The 21,487-nt window shown below is 37.3% G+C and overlaps 1 non-coding gene across 1 annotated transcript; it reads right to left on the bottom strand.

The window, feature by feature from the left end:
- Window positions 1-1,445: 1,445 nt before the first annotated feature.
- Window positions 1,446-1,552, bottom strand: LOC116144919. The gene has a single exon (XR_004130331.1). It is a non-coding gene; the product is annotated as a small nucleolar RNA R71 (small nucleolar RNA).
- Window positions 1,553-21,487: the final 19,935 nt, after the last annotated feature.

Genomic DNA, 21,487 nt, shown 5'->3' with positions numbered 1-21,487 from the left:
TTCGTCAATTGGGGAAATTCTTTTCCTTTTCTCTTGTTTCCATGATGTTGAACTTGGAATTTTTTGTTTCTTTTAATTGTATTATTGATTTAGACACGAACTAACCTAATTTGGGTTAGGGTTTTGATTGTAGTTCGGAATTTCATGGGTTAATTGATTGAATGATTTATTTTCATATGAACTTGCTTGATTGTGTGAGTACTCTGAATTTACTATTTATATGTGATGAACATGATGAGATTGGGAAATGAATCATGTTAGGCTTCTTGGGTATTCATCATTGTAGTATTGGATGCTAGGGATAGATTCAAGAACCAATGAAATCAATCTAGGATTCTTGTGCTTAATAAGCTCAGTTTTATTAACTTTCAATTTGTTGGGTGCGGAACGTTAATAGGGAAGAGTAGAAACACATAGCTTGAGAAGGTATGTTGGACACTTTAGAGAGTTCGATTTACAATCAATGCATGTGAATATGAATTTAGTTTAATTCTTTAGGTTTAACCCATAGAGTCCGAATGAAGTCAAAACCCTACCCGTTTGTTTGAATTGATTTTATCCATATTTTAAATCTTGCTTTCATAGTTTACTTTTATTTTAGTAAATTTTGTTTTATTTGTAGTTTAATTTGCTCCCTTTAATCCAAAAGAATTCGATTGCTTCAACTTGAAAATGGTAGAAAACTTAGTGCTTAGCAACAATCCTCGTGGGAACGATACTCACTCATCACTCTATTACTTGTGCGACTAGTATACTTGCTACAATTGCATATTGTAGGAAACACGCATCAAGTTTTTGGCGTCGTTGCTGGGGATTGAGTTTTAAGTTAACATTGAGTTTTTCTATAGTTAGCTAGATTGGAGTTTTAATTTTTGTTTTCAATTTTCAGTTGGTTTGTGATCTCACTTCCCTTTACTCTTTCTGTGTAGTTTATGCGAAGAGCAAGACGTCAGCCAGTGGTTTCTGTTGATCCTAAGATTGAGAGAATCACCAGACGACTTAACAGAGAGAGAAGAGAAATAGGGGATACAGTGGTTGAATCGGAAGAAATAGCTGTTTAAATGGTAGAACCAGAAAACAGGACACTAAGGGAATTCTCAGTTCCCACGGTTAATAGCAGTGGTTCGAGCATTACGAGGCCAACGGTCCAAGCCAACATATTTGAGATAAAGCCGGCAATTAACCAGATGATCCAACAGTCAGTAAGGTTTAATGGTGATTTGAAGGAAGATCCGAATCATCATATTGCCAACTTCTTGGAAATTTGTGACACCTTCAAATCTAACGGAGTGTCAGATGACCCCATTAGGTTGAGGTTATTCCTATTCTCATTGGGGGATAAAGCTAAGGGGTGGTTAATGGCACTACCATCGGGAACTATCACAACATGGAATAATCTAGCACAGAAGTTCCTAACCAAGTTCTTTCCTCTAACAAAATCAGCAAAACTGAGAAATGATATCATATCATTTCTACAAGATGAATCCGAGTCATTGTATGAGGCTTGGGAGAGGTACAAGGAATTGATGAGGAAATGTCCACACCATGGGTTGCCAGTTTGGCTTCAAGTCTAAACATTCTACAATGGACTGATGGGTAACGTGCAAACCATGGTGGATGCAGCATCAAGAGGAGCCTTGCAGAATAAGACACCAGAGGAGGCTTATGAGTTGCTTGAGGTTTTGGCAAGCAACAACTATCAAAGACCAAATGAGAGAGCAATATCAAGAAAATCTACGGGTCTTCATGAAGTTGATGCCTTTACAGCCATCTCAGCCCAACTCACGGCATTTCATAAACAGTTGGGAAGTATGCAGGTAAACTCTATTCAAGCACCTCAACTAACTTGTGATTTTTGTGCAGGAAACCATGTGAGCAGCGAGTGTCAAGTGGGGAACACATTTGCTTCGTCATCTTCATCATCAGAGCAAGTGAACTACTTGACAGGAAATCAGAGGCAACCAAACAACCTGTACTCTAACACATACAATCCGGGGTAAAGAAATCATCCAAATCTGGCTTGGGGCAATCAGAATCTACAAAATAATCAATGGAACCAAAGGACATTGCCAAACAACCAACCAGGGGTGAGTAATCAACCGGGAGATCCAAGAGTGTCAAAGTTGGAGGACATGTTTGGGAAATTCATGCAAGAAACCACAGGTTTTATGAATGAGACGAGGACAGACTTCAGAAATCAAGGGGCGTCCATTTGGAATCTTGAGGTACAGATGGGCCAATTGGCCAAGAAGCTAAATGAGAGACCGCAGGGTTCTTTACCAAGCAACACAGTAACCAACCCACGTGAGCAAACAAATGCAATAATTTTGAGGAGTGGGATAGTTTTCGAAGAAGTGGGACAAGCAAGGAAAGAAGAAGAGTCACCAACAAGAAGGGAAGAGTCGGATGATGAAGTTGATGAAGAGATCGTAGTTGATGAGAAGCCGAGCAGTTTGGAGGAAGAGAACAAGAAGAAGGAAGAAAGGCAAAAGAAGAAGGAGAAATTGCCATTCCTCGAGATACCACCAGAGTTGGCCCATCACAATCCACCCATGCCTTTTCCTCAGAGACTGAAGAAAAAGAATCAGGATAAGCAGTTTTCAAAATTTATTGAAATATTTAAAAAATTGCATATTAACATTCCTTTTGCAGATGCATTGCAGCAGATGCCGAGTTACGCGAAGTTCCTTAAGGAAATCCTATCGAACAAAAGGAAGCTAGAAGATGAGGAAACGATGATGCTTACGAAGGAGTGCAGCGCCATTCTCCAGAAGAAATTACCCCCGAAGCTCAAAGATCCAGGGAGTTTTACTATTCCTTGCATTATAGGAGATATTACTTTTGATCGTGTTTTATGTGATTTAGGTGCTAGTATTAATTTAATGCCCTTTTCTGTTTTCAGGAGGTTGGGAATTGGTGAAGTAAAGCCAACGACCATGTCGTTGCAACTCGCGGATAGGTCCATAAAACATCCGAGGGAGTGGAAGATGTGTTGGTGAAGGTGGATAAGATAATTTTTCTGACAGATTTTGTTGTTTTGGATATGGAAGAGGATAAGGAAATTCCTCTTATTTTAGGCCGACCATTCTTAGCCACGGGGAGAGCACTAATAAATGTACAAGAAGGAAAGTTACTATTGAGAGTTCAAGATGAAACAGTAACTTTCAATGTCTTTGAAGCGATGAAGTTTCCATCCGAATCAGATTTGTGCTTTAGTATCGATGTGGTGGATAAATTGGTTGTAGAATCTATTGAAGAAAACACCCCACAATTACCTTTATTGTAGAATTCGTGCTTTAGTGTCGAAGCGTGTATAGCCAAATCAAAAACAGTAGAGGTAGATGAGTCGGCGAGTAATGAATGTGCTAGGTTGTTAGAAGCACTTCAACCGATTGATGAGAGTCAAGATCTAGAATTTGAGGAGTTTGATTTTGAAAAAGAGAAGGAAAAGGAAACAAAATGAAGAACCTCCAAAGCTTGAGTTGAAACCTTTACCTTCCCACCTCAAATATGTATATCTTAGGGACTCAGAAACCTTCCCGGTGATCATTAGTTCAGGTTTGAGTAAATTGGAGGAAGAGCGGTTGATTAGGGTGTTGAGGGAACATAGACTAGCAATTGGATGGACTATTTCGGACATTAGAGGCATCTCTCCATCATTTTGCATGCATAAAATACTCATGGAGGATGATATTAAGCCTAGAGTGCAACCACATCGGAGATTGAATCCTTCGATGAAGGAAGTGGTAAGAAAGGAGGTGGTGAAACTCTTAGATGCGGGGATTATTTATCCTATTTTTGACAGTCCATGGGTGAGCCCGGTACAAGTGGTTCTGAAGAAGGGAGGTATCACGGTAGTAAGGAATGAGAGTAACAAATTGACACCAACTAGGATGGTGACGGGCTGGAGAGTGTGCATTGATTACCAGAAATTGAATGAGGCAACAAGGAAGGATCATTTTCCACTACCTTTCATTGATCAGATGTTGGAGAAGTTGGCAGGACATGCCTATTACTGTTTCCTGGATGGGTATTCAGGATATAACCAGATTGCCATCGCTCTTGAGGATCAAGAGAAGACGACTTTTACTTGTCCCTATGGCACCTTTGCTTACCGAAGGATGCCCTTTGGGTTATGCAATGCACCAGCAACATTTCAGAGATGCATGATGTCGATCTTTGGAGACATGGTGGAACGGTTCATAGAAGTCTTCATGGATGACTTCTCAGTTTTTGGTTCGTCTTTTGATAGTTGTCTAACTAATCTTTCTCTTGTTTTGCAGCGATGTAAGGAGACAAACTTGGTGCTCAATTGGGAGAAGTGTCACTTCATGGTCTAGGAGGGAATAGTGCTCGGCCATAGGATTTCAAAGGACGAAGTAGAAGTTGATCAAGCAAAGACAAAAGTGATAGAGAAGCTGCCACCACCATCGAATGTTAAAGCAGTCCGAAGTTTCTTGGGGCATGCGGGGTTTTACAGACGATTCATCAAGGATTTTTCTAAGATTTCTAAACCTTTTTGTAATTTGTTGAATAAAGATGTTGTGTTTGATTTTAATGATGAATGCATGCATGCCTTTCTAACTCTTAAAAAATTATTAGTTTCTGCACCCATTATTGCAGTTCCCAATTGGGGAATGCCATTTGAATTGATGTGTGATGCTAGTGATTTTGCTTTAGGGGTAGTGTTAGGACAGCGGAAAAACAAAGTGTTGCATGTAATTCAATATGCTAGCAAAACACTCACTGATGCACAATTGAATTACACCAAAAAAGAATTGTTGGCTGTGGTTTTTGCTTTTGACAAGTTTCATTCGTATTTGTAAGGTGCAAAGGTGATCGTCTACACGGACCATTCAACACTTAGGCACCTATTGGCAAAGCAAGAAGTGAAACCTCGACTCATAAGATGGATCCTATTGCTTCAAGAATTTGAGTTAGAAATTCGAGATAAAAAGGGGTCGGAAAATGTGGTGGCAGATCACTTATCAAGGATTGAGAGACCAATCCAGGAAAATGAACAGGAAAGTCCAATTATAGAAACATTTCCGGATGAGAAGTTGATGAAAGTGGATGAAGCACCATGGTATGTAGATTTTGCGAATTATTTTTCATCGAGGGTGCTCCCTATCGGTATGACTTTCCAACAAAAGAGAAAATTCTTTTCAGATTTGAAGTACTACTTTTGGGAAGAGCCATTTCTATACAGACACTGTGCTGATCAAGTGATACGGAGATGTGTCCCGAAGGAGGAAATGGAAAGCATTCTACGACATTGTCACAAGAGGGAAGAGGGTGGCCATTTTGGAGTAGCTAGGACAGTAGCCAAGGTTCTTCAATCGGGGTTTTATTGGCCAACCCTCTTTAAGGATTCTTTAAGGATGATTCATGAGTGGGGCCAGTGTCAACGGAGTGGTAATATTTCAAAAAGAGATGAGATGCCGTTGAACAACATCCTGGTGGTTGAGCTTTTTGATATGTGGGGGATTGATTTCATGGTTCCCTTCCCAAATTCTTTTAGGAACATATATATCTTGGTAGCGGTGGATTACATGTCGAAGTGGGTAGAAGCAGTTGCATTGCCGACTAATGATGCTAGGGTAGTGATTAAGTTTGTGAGAAAGCATATTTTCTCAAGGTTTGGGGTACCACGGGCAATTATTAGTGATGGAGGATCCCACTTTTGCAATAGGCAATTGGATACACTGTTGGGTAAGTATGGAGTGACACATAGAGTTGCAACACCTTACAATCCACAAACGAGCAGGCAAGTGGAACTGTCTAATAGAGAACTTAAGGGCATTTTAGAAAAGACAGTTAATGCATCTAGGAAGGATTGGTCACGGAAATTGGATGATGCATTATGGGCCTACCGAACTGCATTTAAGAATCCAATTGGTATGTCCCCATTTAGGATGGTTTATGGGAAAGCATGTCACTTACCTGTGGAACTCGTGCATAAAGCATACTGGGCAGTTAAGCAGCTAAATATGGATTTAAGAGCTACTGGGGAGGAAAGGATGCTGACTTTGAACGAACTCGATGAGTTCCTCTCGAAGCATATGAAAATGCTCGAATTTACAAGGAGAAGACAAAAAGGTGGCATGACAAGCATATCAGGAAGAAGAATTTTGAAGTGGGGCAAAGAGTTGTTGTTCAATTCTAGACTTAGGCTATTCCCCGAAAAACTTAAGTCTAGATGGTCCGGACCATTCACAGTTACAAGAATTCACTCATCCGGAGCAGTGGAAGTTACATATGAAGAAAAGGGCACTTTTACAGTCAATGGACAGAGATTGAAGCCATACATTGATAGGGTAATGAGTTGCAAGTCCATCCCGATCTGGCTTGACATTCCGACTTGAGGAATTGAGAGAGTCGAGGTTTCAACTATAAACAAGCACTCCTTGGGGGGCAACCCAAGTGTTATTATTTATTTTTCTTTATTGATTTGTTTGTAGTTGTTTAGTTTTGTTTGATGTTGTGATTGAATTTTAATTGATGTGTTTTTGTTTTGTTGTGTTTCAGGTGAAATTGGGAATCAAGGAAGAAAACTGAAAATTCCAGTTTTCGCCGCGATGAAGCAATTTTTGACAATTTAGAAGGTGAAAAGTTCCAGACTTCGCCGCGGCGACACTTGTTCTTCGCCACGACGCTATACTCTCGGTAAGTTTTCACTGCGGTGACAAATTTGTCTTCGCCGCAGCGAATGAATTTGGTGAAATTTGATTAAGGGAACTTCGCCAAGGCGAAGATTGTTTGTCGCCACGGCGTTATGGCCTCGGTAATTTTTCGCCACGGTGAAACCTGGGTTTTGAAATTAGGGTTTATGAACGAAGAACTTCGCCACGGCGAAGACAGTTTTATATAAATACCCACTTTCGTTTTTCATTTTTCACACAACTGTTCAAACCCATTTCAGAGAAAAAATTTTCAAACTTCAATCCAGAGCCTCCCCAACGATTTCCAAACAAAATTTCTCACTCCTTAACCTTCCTAAACACCAACCCAACGCATTTCAACACCAATTTTTGCGAAAAGTTCACGAATTTGTTTTGAGTTCAACGAATTTGGGGGTTTTGCATTGTAGGCTGATTTTGGCTCAATTGGTGACAAATACTCCTTATTGTGGGTAAGATTTCACATTCTCTAAGATTGTTTCTAAAAAATTTCGAGTTTTAATTTGTGGATCTGAAATTTATGGATTGTTGGTGGATGTGCGAATTTTTGGTGATTGTGCCTTTGATTTTGTTTGAGGAAGGATTGTGTGTGTGTTGTGTGATATTGAGGAGTGTGGGCTTTCAATTTTGAAGTGTTGGGTGATTGTGGAAAAATTGTAGTTTGGGGGTTGAAGTGCAACTTTTTGGAAGTGTTGTCAATTTTCTTTTTCAGGTTTGAATTGGTTGGCGTAGGACACTTAAGTTTGAATTTTTGAGTGCATTGTTGAGTTGAAATATAGTTTTAGAGAAAATGCCGCTCAAAGTCAAGGTATCATCCAAGGGCAAAGGGAAAGGAAAGAAAGTTGACGATCAGTTTGTAAGTGACAAAGCTCGGCAAAACTATGAGACAACAGCCAAAAGAAAAGAGAAGGGATTTATCCTTGAACGTGGGCTGACTGCCACCGAGGTTGATGAGTGGAGTCAAAGGAGAAGTTGGAAGAACTTTATGAATGAACCCAAACATGCAACTGTGTTACCACTGGTGAGAGAGTTTTATGCCAATCTCCCTGAATGTAATGAGGGGGTTGTCTTTGAAAGGGGTATAGATGTGATTTTCACGGCAAAGGTCATCAATGATTTCTATGGCCTACCTCAGATTGACAAGGATGAATATGAGGAGTTTAAGAGGACACAGAAAAATGATGAGGTGATTCTTAGGACCATAGCGAAACCATATGCCTCTTGGGATATTTTAAAGAAGGGCAAGAAAACCATTAAGGGTACTAGTTTAACACCAGTGGCTCGGTTGTGGCAGTATTTTGTTTAAGCTAGGATGATGTCGTAGACACACTACAGTATAGTGACGTATGATAAGGCAATCTTGTTATATTCTATTGCCACAGGAAAGAGAATGGACGTGGGGAACATCATTTTGACGAGTATTCAACTTGCAGCCAAACCAGGGTGAGGCAGTTTTCCGTTCCCACAACTCATTACAAAGTTGTGCACTAAAGCACAAATCGAGGTACAGGCTGATGAGCCACTGATCCATGCTACCCCAGTTCTCGACACAGCCTACTTTTGCAAACATCTTACGCATCAACCAGAAGCAGGGCCTAGATCAGGCACCAAGAGAAGGAGAACCACAGAAGTGGCCACCGCATCAGGTTCAACAGTCCCAATGAGAGAAATGATGCTAAAAATGATAGGTCTGATGAAAAGAATGGATCAACGACAGGATTGGCTGGCAGAGCAGGCTAGGAAGACACATGAGCTACAAATTCACTGCTGCGACAACGTCGGGATTAATACTTCAGAATATCAGTGGGCTGAATAGGACTCAGATGAGTGGATGGGCTTAGAAACAGAAGAAGATGACATCGAGGAAGAAGAGGAAGCCGAAGAATGAGCACCCGAGCACCTGTTTTAGTTTCGTTATGTTTAATTGTTTTTGTTGTTTCTGTTTTTCTTTTATTTCGAACATTGAACTCAGTTGCTAATTTTGTTGGGATTGTGTTAGTTGTTGTAGTTGTTTCAATTTTTGTTTTAAATTCTAGTTGATGTAAAGACGAGATGAGGGTTGTAATACTTTCATGTTAGTCAGTAGATTTTTCTAACATAGTGGACACCACAATTTTCATTGTTTTTACAGAAGTTGAATGATGAAAAAGCTAAGGACCGAGTGTGCACAATATTGAGCGGAACTTCAAAGTCACGGATTAATCAGGGAACTATCTCGCACCTTTTTCAATTTTGTTTTCTATTCCTAATTTATGCATAATGTGACATTGGGGACAATGTCATCTTTAGTTTGGGGGTAGGGGAAAAATTTGAAATTTTTTTGATTTTGTTTTAGTTAAGTTTGTGTTTTTATTGTGATTGCCAATGATGAATTGCGTAAGTCCATGATGAGACTAGGATTGTTGGGATTGTATTGTTGAAAAATGTTAAGCATTGCTTCAAGTTTTTGTTTATTGATTGGATTTTGATTGAGGTTTGTTGAGTGGTTCAGCCACCATTTCCAATTATTTTGACATGCTTAGATTCTTTTTATGTGGTTAGATAAAGTTTGAAAATGTTGGTGGATTCTAGAACCTAATAGAGAAGTGCGTGAGGCGAAATTCTAGGATTAGACATTGTTGAGGAAATGATTTAAGCATTTTTCGGAATGTTTGAGCCATTTGAAGCCGACCCATGAATGAAATTGTCCCTAGTCACCCATTTGAGCCTTATGAATTATCATTGCTTTATTTTTCTTTGCAAACAAAAAAAAATTGTTCGATCCTTATACCCTAAACACATAATCGTGCCCTTAGGAGAATTTTGGCCCTGATGCAAACACCAAGAAAGTGAAGAGTGGTGCTAGTTAAAAGAACAGTTTGGGGGTTATGAGAAGGGCAATACGAATAAGAGAGGTAATTAACCTCAATTCGATTGTTTTTTTTCAAAAAAAAAAAAAAAAAAAAATTTGTTTTTTGGTTCAATTCAAAATCAAAATAAGGAATGCATAAGTTTAAGGGGTGTAAAATGGTTGATACTTTGATTGGTGGTTGAGAAGAAGTGGAGTTTGATGTGAGTGTTTGCATGAGGAAAACCGAGCTCTCTTACTTTGTTATTCCTATCCTTTTTCTTGGAACCCACTTCCCGAGCCTAACGTTACAAGCTTATAAAGATCTTTTGATTCTTATCGATGTCTAGTCTACATTAGTAGAGAGTAGTTCGATATTTAGGCTTATGAAGTCTGCCACCATTTGATAAACTTTGCATTTCCACATAAAATAATCTGGGAAGTTGGAATGTGGATTGAAGTGGGGTCACCTACTCGGTGGACCGATGGAGGAAGACAGTCGATGTAGCTTATAACTTCTTGGAGTGTTGAATACTTTTTAATAATAAATTTTCAACGACCTTTGAGACTTGTGTAATTTCTAGGCAATTCATATGTTGAGTTTGAGTCTAATTAGTGTTTGTTCATTTTTCAGTTTTATGGTGTTTGTGTTTTGTGTTTGTGGTTTTCTGTTGTTTTTCTTTCTGTGAGTTTGAACGACATGCTTGGAGATGAGCATGTCTTTAGTTTGGGGGTATTTGATAATCCGAGGATTATACTGTTTTTACTAGCTTTTTAGTCGGATTTTAGATACTTCTTAGTTCATTTTGACCTGAATTGTTACTTAATTTTTTATATTTTGTGTTTCAGGAAAAAATGGATATTTTGAGCAAATAATGAGCGATTTGGAGTTTCTGGACTCAGAAGTAAGCGAATCTCATTTTTTGGAAGAGTTCTGAAGCAGAATGGAACACTAGGAAGCTTGTTTCCATAGGAGAGCATCGAGGATCGAAGATTCAAGCAAAAAGGCAAGCGGAGGGCAATTCTGGAATTTTAGAATTCCACATGGGGCTTCGCCGCCACGAAGCTTGTTCTTCACAGCAGCAAAGAAAGTTAACGCACGAGATCTGTTTTTATTTCTCGCCGCGGCGATGTCTACGAATTTTAAAACGCATAGTTTTACTTTTCAGAAATTTCTTAGGTTTTTGGGCGAGGTATAAAAGGAAAAACTTAGTCTTTTTGTAGGGTCGTTCGTTTTTAGATAGACATCAGTTTTTACATTTTCTGAAATTGAATTTGAGTGATTTTTTATTAAACAAAGTGTGAAGATTCGAGATGAAACTAGTGGATTCGTCAATTGGGGAGATTCTTTTCCGTTTCTCTTGTTTCCATGATGTTGAACTTGGAATTTTTCGTTTCTTTTAATTGTATTATTGATTTAGACATGAACTAACCTAATTTGGGTTAGGGTTTTGATTGTAGTTTGGAATTTCATGGGTTAATTTATTGAATGATTTTATTTTCATATGAACTTTTTTGATTGTGTGATTACTTTGAATTTATTGTTTATATGTGATGAACATGATGAGATTGAGAAATGAATCATGTTAGGCTTCTTGGGTATTCACCATTGTAGTATTGGATGCTAGAGATATATTCAAAAACCAATGAAATCAATCTAGGATTCTTGTGCTTAATGAGCTCAGTTTTATTAACTTTCAATTTGTTGGGTGCAGAAGGTTAATAGGGAAGAGTAGGAAAACATAGCCTGAGAAGGTATGTTGGACACTTTAGAGAGTTCGATTTACAATCAATGCATGTGAATATGAATTTAGTTTAATTCTTTAGGTTTAACCCATAGAGTCCGAATGAAGTCAAAACCCTATCCGTTTGTTTGAATTGATTTTATCCATATTTTAAATGTTGCTTTCATAGTTTACTTTTGTTTTAGTAAATTTTGTTTTAGTTATAGTTTAAATTTCTCCCTTTAATCCAAAAGAATTCGATTGCTTCAACTTGAAAACGGTAAAAAACTTAGTGCTTAGCAACAATCCTCGTGGGAATGATACTCACTCATCACTCTATTACTTATGCGACTAGTATACTTGCTACAATTGCATATTGTAGGAAACACGCATCATATATATATATATATATATAGAGGATTTTACTTTCAACATCATAAGTACAAGTTTTAATGTAGGAAAAAAAATATAACTATAATCAATTTAAAAAAGATTGCTCAGTACAACTAAGCACATTAATTATTTTCTAGCCCCAATTTATGGTTTTCCGATGAGAGATATGTATAGATATAGGTCAATAACATCAAAATTATACAATAATTGCAATATTACAAAACAAAAACATAAATAAAATACATATTTAATTTAATAATTACTTTAATAAGAATTCTTTTTGTTAGAGTTGGTGAACTCTATTCAAAGTTAGATACCCATTTTACAGTGCAGCAGAAGATTTTACCAAGTGGATTAATGGTTATCAAGTTTAAGCATAAATCAACATCCATAAGCAGTAAACATAAAGCACACCAGCGTATACATAGTTTGGCTAAAACCACTCTTAGCCTACATCCATGGGACCTCATCTAGATCGAAGCAAATCCACTAAACAACAACAATTCCAAGATGTACTTCAAAGTTAATTTTAGTTATAACAAAGAGAACTCCCTGTTCTAATTCCACTAAACACCACCTTTTGAATCTCTAATGTCTTATTGCTTCAAGGATCTCTTCACACCAGGAACACTCACGGACAACGCTTAAGCTCCACCCAAGCTTCACTCGCCGAAGAACACCTCCAACTTCCATGGCTTGAACTCCTTTCAACCTCTTAGAGTAGGAACCAAGTTCCAGCAACAACCATAAACAATAAACAAAGATGAACAAAATGATTTAAGCATTAAACCATATGGAACCTATGGGTGTTAAAAAGAACCGTGCGGAACCGGAACCGTTGGGTACTCATAATTTGGTTCTGGTTCCTACTCAGAACCGATCGTCAACGGGTAGGTTCCGGTTCTAAAAATCTAGAACCGACACTATACGGTTTTGGTTCCGGTTCTTACAGTCAAGAATCAAAACCGGAACCGAGAACCGGGACTGAAATGAAATGTTATTAAAGAGTTGGGGGGGGGGGGGGGGGTTATTATAATTTACCTGCCATATATAAATACTTCAGATTAGGGCAAAAAAATTTCATTCGGTGCTTCTTTTTGTTAGTATATATGCTCTTTTTATTTTTGGATTCCCCTTTTGAGTTTTGATTGCTTATATTCTGTCCCCGTTTGCTTTCTGGATTGTTTTTCTAAGGTGTGCACAAGATTGATTGAGATATGCATATACCCCAACTACTTTTGAGGATTACTTGATGGATGCAGAAAGTTATAACTCAGGTAACAAAATAATATCAATATTTTATATTCATATTTAGTTAATTTATTCCCAAATTATTTTGTTCAATATTTTGAACTTACTAATTAATTTTCTTGTATTTGTTTTGTAGAAATTAATGCACATGAGGCGAGCAATTCAGAGCATGGAGCATGAGATATTTTTAGTTTTTCATATTTGGATGTTGTTAATTGTTATGTTACTAATTTTATATGTTATGTAATTTCATCGTTTTAGTTTTGGAGTTTATAATTTTGAATTTGTGATTTTCAACGGATTATTGTAATATTTTAATTTTGAATTTGTGATTTTCAATAGATTATTTTAATTTTGGAGTTTGAAATATGAAATTTATAATTTAATTTTGTTAATAAGTGCCAAGTGGGGGGTATTTGTAAGTTTTTAAGATTTTTTTGTCATTTTAAAAACTTTGGGGGGGGGGGGGGGGATAATGAATTTTACAGGGTACCCAGAACCGGAACCGAAACTGGAACCGTCGGTTCCAGTTCCGGTTCCAAAATTCAAGGAACTGAAACCGTCGGTTTCGGTTCTGGTTCCAAAAGTTAAGGAACCGTCGGTTCTAGTTCCTTCCAAAAGTGTAGGGTACCCGGAACCGAACACCCCTAATGGAACTTGTCAAAGAATAATCTCTTTAAAGAATTTTAAAGCACAAACAAAATAATATCCAGGTTCAAAAAGACAAACAAACAAGGAAGAAGATGAACTTCCTTTTAGCTCAACAAAGATGAAGGATGATAAGTTGTTTGGCAAAAAAAAAAAATGGGGAATCTTTAAGAAATAAATCCTTTGAAAGTTTTAAAGAACAAAAAGAAATATCATAAAAAGGTTCACCAAAAAACGTCGTCAGAAGGGAGACGATAAAGATCACTTTCGTGCTTCTCAAATCTGTCCAGGTCAGTAGACAAAGGTTGACCAAAAGCTGGTCCAAAAAAGGAAACATTTCAGTTTTAGTTTAGGACAACAATAAAAGAGAAATAAAGTTGAATTTCCCTAGATCTTTGAAGGATATTAAGACACCTGTAAATGGTCCAAATGACAGCACAAAAGATGCCAAAAAAATATCTTAGTTGTTAAGTAAAACTTGCAACAAGTGCCAAAGGATAGTTAGATATGTGATGCACAAAAAAAGTGTGTGAAGATAAAATACAAAAAAATCTGAAACATATAAATGTTTGGCATACATGTACACACACACGCACAAAATATATATATGAGTTTGAGCTATGGAAAAGGTACTGTTCAAGCGCCTTATGAGTTGTAGAAAGGTAAGAAACCTGATCTCTCTTATTTTCATGTGTTTGGATACAAAGGCTATATTTTGAATGATAGAGAGAATTTAGAGAGAATTCTAGGAGTGATGAAGGAGTTTTCATTGGATATTCTTCCAATAGCCGTGCATTCAGGATCTATAACATACGTTCTGAAAAAGTCTTAGAATCAATTAATGTTGTGTTTAATGATGCAGAAGATTTTTTAGAATATTCACAAGAATGTGAATTCAAGACATGTATGCTCCTCGTGTGCCCACACAAGATGGTGTGAACACTATTGAATCACTTGAACCTAAGCCTTTGTCAAATGTGTTGTCACCCACTTCTGGTGCTACAGCATCTGGATATGCTCTATACAAAGATTCATCCACAGATTCATCATTGCAAAATGAAGGGATCGACCTAGTTGTTGATCTCTCTGATGAAGTATTTAAAGGATAATCCAAAGAAGAAAAGATCTACCAACATGGGTTCAAAAAGCTCATCCACATTCAACCACGGTATGAAAGGTTGACAACTTTCCTTCTTGATCATAACTATGAATGAGGTAATGCCAACAAAACCCTCTTTATCAAACGTGCTACCAATGAAATCGTGTGTGCATAGATTTATGTTGATGATATTGTGTTTGGTTTTGCATCTCATTCACATGCACTTGAATTCATTAGTTTGATAAAAAATGAGTTTGAGATGAGTATGGTAGGAGAGTTGAATATGTTTCTTGGACTTCAAATTAAGCAAATGGAAAATGGCATGTTTGTTTCCCAATCAAAGTATGCTAGAAACATGTTGAAAAGATTTTGTCTAGAAAATGCAAAGCATGCTAGAACCCCTATGAGTGTTACCCTTAAACTGTCCAAAGATGAACATGATAAAAGGTAGACAATAAGATGTACCGAAGTATGATAGGAAGTCTTCTTTAATTACTTAACTGCAAGTTGACCTGATATTTGCTTTAGTGTTGGTGTTTATGCTAGGTTTCAAAACAATCCTTTTGAGTTGCACCTGAATGTAGTGAAAAGAATCATGAAATATGTTTTAGGTACGTGTGATTTTGGTTTTTGGTACTTATTTGTGAAAGGTATGAAGACAAACAGAGGAGAACGAAGGAGAATAGATCTGAAATCCTTTTGAATATTCAACTTGTTGAAAGAGAAGTACAGTAGCAAGATACTTGTAGTAAAACAGAGCAGAAACATAAAACAGAATATAAAACTGTTACAACAGTAAAACTTACTTAACAACTTTTTAACAAACTTCTTAAACTGAATTAACAGCTTTAACCTCATTAAACAGTTTACTAACATCCTCCCTTAAACTAAACTATCTTAACTACCATTCAGTGTTTTACTGACATCCTTCCATAAACTAAGCCACATTTTTTATCAAGCATGCTAACTTCTAATTCTGAACTATGTTAGCAGCAGCACTCTCATTAACCTGATCTAGGATTTCTTTTCAGTAAACTGATCTAACAAAGCTCCAGTATTAAACTAATCTGATGAAACACTAGTATTATCTTACAGAGTCAACAGAGTCAATCTGAAACAGAGAGAGTTGATAACTCAGATTTCTTGGTCAGGGGAGATAACTTTAGAATCTGAGGTTTCCTGTGGAAGAGAGGAAACAACCGTAAGTTTATATTTGAGAGCTTCAAATCTTGTAGTGGACAAGGATTTGGTAAAAATGTCTGTGGTTTGGTGCTCTGTGGAGACATAGCAGACTTTTAGCTTTTTGGCTGCAATTTGTTCTCTGATGTAGTGCATATCTAACTCAATATGCTTTGAGCATGAAAAACTGGATTAGATGCAAGTGAGCCAGCACTCTGATTATCACACCATATAACAGGAACTTTAGGAAGATGCAGATCCATTTCAATGAATAAACTATGAAACCAGGCTATTTCTGTTGCCCCTTGAGCAAGAGCTCTATACTCAAGAGCTTTATACTCAGCTTCAGTAGAAGATAGTGCCACTACTTTTTGTTTCCTAGAGCTCCATTGTAGCAAGTTAGATCCAAGGAATAAGCAGCAGCTGCTGGTTGATCGTTTGTCCTGAATACTTCCTACCTAGTCAGCGTCAATGAAGCATTCAAGATGAAATCTTTGTATTTTGGTGAACTTGACACCAAAATTTGAAGTGCCTTTAATATATCGAAGAAGTCTTTTGCAAGCTTGCCAATGAAGTTGAGTGGGAGCTTTTAGAAATTGACTTAATTTGTTGACAGAAAATGCAATCTCAAGTCGGGATAGTGTGAGGTATTATAGTGCACCAATGGTACTCCGGTAGAGAGATGGGTTGTCAAATGGCTCACTATCTTCAAATGTTAATTTGTTTTCTAATGCCATTGGAGTGAAGCATGGTTTGGAGTCTGACATTCTAGTTTTAAGCAGTAAATCCCGTGCATATTTATCTTGACTCATATGTACTGCTGAATCTATTCTTTGAACTTCAAATCCCAAAAAATACTTAAGAGAGTCCAAGGTTTTTAAGGCAAATTCAAGATTCAGTTTGTGCACAATATCTTGAACTAACTTATCATCATTTCCTGTCAATAATATGTCATCAACATAGAAAATAACATACATAACTTGATTGTTGTGTCTGTAAATAAATAGACTAGGATCAGCTACTGAACAGAGAAAACCCCACTGCAAGAAGGCATTTTTGAGCTTCTCAAACCATGCCCGAGGGACTTGCTTAAGTCCATAGAGTGTCTTTATCAATTTACACACATGAAGAGGCTTTTTATCATCAATGAAACCTTGTGGTTGAGTCATAAAAACTTTCTCACTAAGCTCTCCATTAAGGAAAGCGTTATTTACATCAACTTGCTAGATATCCCAACCATATGTGATAGCCAAGCTTCGAACAACTCGAATGGTAGAAGACTTGATAACAGGGCTAAAAGTTTCAAGATAATCAATCCCAGGGTTTTGTTGAAACCCTTTTGCAACAAGTCTAGCTTTGAACCTTTGAATAGACCCATCAGAATTTTGTTTCACTTGAAAAACCCATTTACATCTAACTATGTTCATGGGTTCAGCTGGAACAAGTTCCCAAGTATGGTTGGATATTAAAACTTTTAACTCATTTTCCATGACAGCTTTCCAGGATGGATGAGATAGAGCTTTAGCTACACTATTTGGTTCACTTGTATCTAGGTGCGAACTAGAGGAGACTAACATAGATATAGGAATTTTGGCTTTAGACCGAGTAACCATGGGGTGAATATTTAATGAATGGGAATTATGGATGGTGGTATCAATGGTGGCATGAATGGACTAGTGTTTAGGAAAAGGAGGATCTACAACAAGATGAATGGATTCAGGAGAACTAGTAGAGTGGTCTGGTAATGTAGTGGGAGAGTTTGTAAGAGGCTGGACAGAGTATTCGGTAGGTTCAAGAATTGACGTATGTGCAGACTGTGGAGAAGACTCTATGAAAGGTGTATTTGGTAATGTACTAGGGGAATGTGAGGAAGATTCTTCTAAAGGATCAGTAGTTAGTGTTTTATGTGAGGGAGATTGTACTAAGGAAGAAGGTGGAACTGGAGTATTAATAGATTTGGGAAGTGGACTGGACTGTGATAATGGAGCTGCAGATGACCTTTGCTGACCAATTGTAAAAAAAACTGGTGAAGAAAAAGAAGACACAGGTGCAGTGGGCAAGGAAGGAAAGACTTTAAAGGAGCTATTATCACAAGAGAGAAATTGTGGAGACTGATTTGTTTTAGGATAGAATGCAGCAGTTTCGGTAGTTACAAAAGGGAAACGGTTTTCATCAAATTTAGCACTTTGACATATATAAATCTTGCCTTTAGAATCCATGCATTTGTATCCTTTGTGATGCATGCTATATCCTACAAATGTGCATGTGGTGGTGTGAAAATCAAACTTGTGTGAGTTATAAGGTCTAAGGTAAGGATAGACTGCACAACCAAAAACTTTAATACACTTATAATCTAGAATCTGTTTAAACAAAGTCTGAAATGGAGACAAACCAGATAGTACAGACGTGGGCAGCCTATTTGTAAGGTAAGCAGGAGTTCAGGAAGAAAGCCACCAAAATTTTAAAGGCATTTTACCTTGAGCAAGGAGAGTTAGACCTTATTCTACTAATTGTCTATGTTTTCTTTCAACCCTTTCATTTTGTTGGTGGGTATAAGGACATGGATGCCTAAAAACAATCCCATGATCAAGAAAATATGGAACTAAACTCCTATATTCCCTTCCCTAATCTATTTGGACGGAGTTAAATTGTTTTTCTGTTAGAATATGAAATTTTTTGAAGATATGTTGAGTTTCTGATTTGTTTTTCAGTGGGAAAATCCAAGTGAATCGACTATAGTCATCTAGAAATTGAATGTAATAACGAAAACCTTCAGGTGAGGGAATGGGAGAAGGTCCCCAAAGGTCTGAATGAATCAATTATAGGGGTTGAGAGGCTCTTGAATTGGTTCTAGGAAAAACTAATTGGTGAAGGTTACCAAATTGACATGCAGTGCAGAAACCAAAGGTGTGTGAAACAATGTTGTTTAGTTTTAAAATGTGCAGAATTTTGGAAAGAACATTTGCATTGGGGTGACCTAAACGTTTGTGCCATAACATTCCATTGGTTTTGGCAGCATCAAGTACTTGAAATGTGTGTGTATTATTATCATTGGTAGCATTTACACAAAAGGATACATCTGCAAAAGAATTTAAAGACTCATTATTAGGACTTAAAGTTGGTTCACATTCTTTATTCTTACAAAAATCTGAAATTACAAAAGAAGAAGGCTAGGGTTAGACAGACTGATCTTGGTGCAGTGTTCTAGTTGAGGAGTTGAAGGTTGTGGCTGTAGGTTTTGCGGAATCATCAGGCAAGATGAATTTTGGAGTGGCTGAGGTTTAAAGTTGATCAGGGCCATCCTTAAGTCTTCCTTGAAGAAGAACTACCTTGGATTGTTTGTCCTTAACAACACAATGGTCAGCAAAGAATTCAACTATAACACCATTATCTTTAGTAAATCTAGATATACTTAACATATTTTTGGTGATACTAAGGACACACAAGACACGCTTAAGATAAAGAGACTTAGATTGACATGGTAAATAAGTGAAACCAGTATGAGATATAGGTAGAAGCTCACCATTTCCAACCTGGAGCTGCTCATTTCCAGTGTAATTAGAGTTGACTGTGAGTTGAGAGAGATCAGCTGTTACATGATCCGTAGCTCCTGTGTCCATGTACCAGGAGACATCTTGGACAATGGATGGTGCAGCAACATAATTGGCAACAGAGTTGGTATAGTTTGGTGACTGTGTTTGAGTAAAAAATGCTTGATTGGAGGAGGTATGTGGTATAGTTATGGAGGATTCATGATTTGTTTGAATCTGCCCAGATGATCCTGCGGGAAAGTGAGCTGATGTTGCATTATGGGCTGTAGAATTAGTGTAAAATGGTGCTGAAAAACCAATTTGACTAGGCATTTGGTTTGAGTGGACACCAGCTGATATATTTGGATTATAGGTAGGTTGAGATGTGTTCTGAGGGGAGTACGATGAACCTTGATAAACAACAGGTGGTCTGGGGTAATTAGGAACAAAATTCTGTCTGATCGGTGGATTGATATCTCCTGTATAATTTGTGTCAAACCTGTGATAACCATTGAGAGCCAAGTGTCCATTTTTACCACATACTTGACATATAAATTTGCCTCTACCAGATCCACGCCCTCTCCCTCTGCCATCGAACTGTGGTGAGTAAACTGGTGTTGTGGAATTGAATTAACAAGATGGTTAGATCCATGAACAAAGTGATTAGATCCATGAGTAACTTGAGGAGTACTTGAATTGTGGGATGCAAAACCAAGAGGTGACATAGGTGTAAACCGAGAGTGTTCACCATTGAAGGGGTGATTTTCACTATGATATTTCTTGTGATTCTCACCAGTTGTAAGATTGGCAAGATTAACAGACCCACCTTGGAATTCATCACTAGATTAGCTTTTTCTAACCTCAACTCATACTTTTGTAGAATTATCTGTGCTTCCTGGACAGAAAGTGGATCAAGTCTAGACTCAAGTCTATTAGTGATATTTACTACTGTAGCGTCATATTCAGAAGTTAGGCCATCAAGAATGTAGTTTAACAATTTTTCATCAGTGACTGTTATACCACTGGATGATAAAACTTCAGCAAATCCTTTCATTCTCATGAAGTAATCATGAATACTTAGATTATCTTTCCTTGTACTTTGTAGTAAGTTCTTGATATGTAAGGTTTTAGATCTAGATTCAGTAAGGAACTCTTTTTCTAAAACAATCCATATTTCGGCAGAAAATTGACACTTTGACGCAATAGAAAACATTGATTCAGATATGGATGCAAGAAGCCAACTCACTAGTGATTTATATGTCTTTTTCCATTGAACATAAGCTGGATTAAGTTTCTTTTCTGTAGCTCCATCAGAACTTTTACTTTGGATCTTGATAAAGGGGGTTGGACATGAAATCAAACCGGTGAGATATTCCTCCAGATCATGAGAACCTGCTGCAAATAGAATTTGCGATTTCCAGAATCTGTAATTATCTCTGGTACGTTTGGGAGAGATAACAGGTAGGGTTGAAGACGCCATGGCTGGAGATACTGAAGAACTTTCAGTTTTAGAAGTCAACTTGTGACTTGAGGTATTTTGATTGAGAGAGAATTAAGAGAGATCAACCATTTATAAAGTTTGTCAATGGCTCTGATACCATGTGAAAGGTGTGAAGAAAAATAGAGGAGAACGAAGGAGAATAGATCTGAAATTCTTTTGAATATTCAACTTGTTGAAAGAGAAGTACAGTAGCAAGATACTTATAGTAAAACAGAGCAAAAAGGTAAAACAGAAAGTTAATAGAATACAAAACTGTTACAACAGTAAAACTGACTTAACAACTTTTTAACAAACTTCTTAAACTGAATTAACAGCTTTAACAACCTCATTAAATAGTTTACTAACATTATTTGATTCTAACAATTGCTTGGTTAGATATAGTGATACAGATTGGGCATAAAGTTTGGATGATCGAAAAAGTACTTCAGGTGGATGTTTCTATTTTGGAAACAATCTTGTCACATGGTACAACAAGAAGCAAAATACAATCTCTTTATCCACTTTCCAGGCTAAGTATGTTGCCACAGGGAGTTGTTGTACTCAAATTTTATGGTTAAAGCAAATGTTGAATGATTATGGTGTTGATCAAGATTGTGTGACAATTTTTTGTGATAACATGAGTGCCATAGAATCTAGTCTAGCATTCTAGGACTAA

This window comes from Pistacia vera, unplaced genomic scaffold (assembly GCF_008641045.1).
Source record: "Pistacia vera cultivar Batoury unplaced genomic scaffold, PisVer_v2 Contig459, whole genome shotgun sequence".
In the NCBI taxonomy this organism is placed as follows: domain Eukaryota; kingdom Viridiplantae; phylum Streptophyta; class Magnoliopsida; order Sapindales; family Anacardiaceae; genus Pistacia; species Pistacia vera.
Note: the sequence above shows the minus strand (reverse complement) of the source record. Positions and strands in the feature narration are given on the sequence as shown.